The sequence below is a fragment of the Arachis duranensis genome, chromosome 3, assembly GCF_000817695.3.
Source record: "Arachis duranensis cultivar V14167 chromosome 3, aradu.V14167.gnm2.J7QH, whole genome shotgun sequence".
NCBI classification, from domain to species: Eukaryota; Viridiplantae; Streptophyta; class Magnoliopsida; order Fabales; family Fabaceae; genus Arachis; species Arachis duranensis.
This window is the reverse complement of record NC_029774.3, coordinates 27,384,063-27,386,949: the sequence shown is the minus strand read 5'-3', so window position 1 is coordinate 27,386,949 and position 2,887 is coordinate 27,384,063.

Sequence of the window (2,887 nt, the reverse complement as noted above, 5' to 3'; positions counted from 1 at the left end):
GACTCGGGGGCAGAGGATTATTGAGTCTCCTCCTCGTTCCAAAGATGCTCCGAGTTCTTCAGTCATTCTTCCGACTTCCTCTTCAGCTTCTCTTTCTGGTCCTGGTGGCGCTCCTCCTGACTCTGGTGGTGGTGATCCGTCTACTCCTCTGAAAAAATGACTTTTATTTTTTATGGCTATATGGGGGCTCGGCCTGTGGGTCCCCCCTTTTTTAAACTTATTTATATGTTTGTGTTGGTGACCTGTGAACAATTCCTTTCTGGCCCTTTGAGGCCGTTAACAAAATATTTCTGGCGAGTGCCCTTTTGAATAAGGGTGTAGAAAAATAAATGCCCTTTTTTGGATAAGGGTTCTAAGTTACCTTGTGCGTGTATGCTTTTCTAATTTCGATATTTCAAATCCTCTTGATCTTTTTCCGAAAACCTTTTTGTGGGCTTGTATCGTTTCTTCGAGCCTTTTCGTTTAAGGGCTTTTATGCAGCCTTTAAACTTTTCTCAGGTTTTCCAATCTCTTTTTCGTTATCCTTTATACTCAACTTTGCTTTAGTGAGTTTTTATGACTTAGGTTATTTTTGCGATGCGTTTTTCTTCTGCTCGGGGGACTTCCGAGTTTGTTTTACTCGGATTCTCATTTCGACTTGAGAGTCAGATTGTTCCCGAGCTTTTACGATCAACTCATATAACCTCTTTACGCCGACTTGTACCTCGTCGTTTTATCCTGACGACCATCTAGGTCGGTTCATGGGATTTTCACGTTTTGTCGAGCTTAAGTCGGCGCGTTTCGTATAAAGACTTAGAAAAATAAAGAAGGATATTATAAGAGATATTGTAAAATAAAAAGATCTTTATTAATTGCGGAGGTACCTTCTTGCTACTAAGGGTCTTGATAACTTATTTCCCTTAGCCTCTACTATGATGCCTCGTTAAAAACCCTTCTCCAGAAAAAACCCTTTTGGGAAAAAATCATGAAGTTGGGAAAAGAGTACATCAGGGAGTAGAGTTCGCTTTTAACTGTAGTACCTTTTCATATTACAAGCATGTCACGACCTTGATAGCTCAGTGCCGTTCAGGTCGGTTACTTTATAATAACCCTTCCCTAGCACTTCCTTGACTTTGTATAGTCCCTTCCAATTTGCGGCGAGCTTTCCTTCTCCTGATTTGTTGACTCCTATGTCGTTTCTGATTAGGACCAAGTCATCCGAGGCAAATGTTCTTCGAATGACTTTCTTGTTGTACCTGGTAGTCATCCTTTGTTTCAATGCCGCTTCTTTTATTTGGGCACCTTCTCGGACTTCGGGGAGCAGGTCGAGCTCCTCTTTGTGTCCCTGTATATTTCTGACCTCGTCATGGAGAATTACCCTTGGGCTTTGCTCATTGATTTCTATAGGAATCATGGCTTCTACGCCGTATACTAGTCCTGCCAGTATGACTTTGTTGGCTGCCTCGGCTTGCCCATTGGCTTGTGGGTGTTCTACCGAGGTGAACTGATGTTTTATTTTCATACTGGCTACTAAGCTTCGGAAAGTGGCGTCGGTGAATTGGGTTCCGTTATCCGTAGTAATGGAATAAGGTATCCCATACCTTGTAATGATATTTTTGTAAAGGAACCTGCGACTTCTTTGAGCGGTGATGGTGGCTAATGGCTCTGCTTCTATCCACTTTGTGAAGTAATCTATTCCCACGATCAAGTATTTGACTTGTCCTGGTGCTTGGGGAAAAGGACCTAACAAGTCCATTCCCCATTTTGCAAAAGGCCATGGAGAAGTGATACTGATGAGCTCTTCTGAGGGAGCTACGTGGAAATTTGCATGCATCTGACATGGTTGGCATTTTTTCACAAATTCTGTGGCATCTCTCTGCAAGGTCGGCCAATAGAATCCTGCTCGGATTACCTTCCTGGCGAGCGACCTTGCTCTGAGATGGTTTCCGCAGATCCCACTATGCACTTCCTCCAACACCTCGGCGGTTCTTGAGGTCGGTACACACTTTAACAATGGTGTTGATATCCCTCTTTTGTAGAGGACATTTCTCACCATAGTGTAATGTTGTGCTTCCCTTCGGATCTTTTTAGCTTCTTTCTCCTCCTTAGGGAGGATGTCGAATTTCAGGTATTCGACTAAGGGATTCATCCATCCGAGGTTTAAACCGACTACCTCAAGTACCTCTTGTTTATTTTCTGTTTTTGCTATCGAGGGCTCTTGGAGGGTTTCTTGAATCAGGCTTCTGTTGTTTCCTCCTGGCTTGGTACTTGCTAACTTGGATAGGGCATCCGCTCTGCTGTTTAGATCCCGAGTTATGTGTTTGACCTCGGTTTCTGCAAAGCGCCCAAGGTGCTCCAAGGTTTTTTCCAAGTACCTCTTCGTATTAGGGTCCTTTGCCTGATATTCTCCGCTTATTTGGGAGGTCACCACTTGTGAGTCGCTATATATCATCACTTTTGTAGCACCGACTTCTTCTGCCAATTTTAGTCCGGCTATCAAGGCTTCATATTCTGCCTGATTATTTGAAGCCGGAAATTGAAATCTCAAGGAAACCTCTATCTGGGTTCCTCTTTCATCAACTAGTATTATGCCTGCACCGCTTCCTGTTTTGTTGGAGGATCCGTCTACATAGAGTTCCCATGTAGTCGACTTGTCCTCTTGATCCCCTGCATATTCTGCAACGAAGTCGGCGAGACATTGGGCTTTAATTGCTGTCCGAGTTTCATATCTCAAATCGAACTCGGAGAGCTCTATCGCCCATTGAACCATTCTCCCTGCAACATCCGTCTTTTGGAGGATTTGCTTCATGGGTTGGTTTGTACGGACTCTTATCGTATGAGCTTGAAAGTAAGGTCGTAGCCTTCGTGAGGCTATTACTAGGGAGTAGGCAAACTTTTCTAGTTTGTG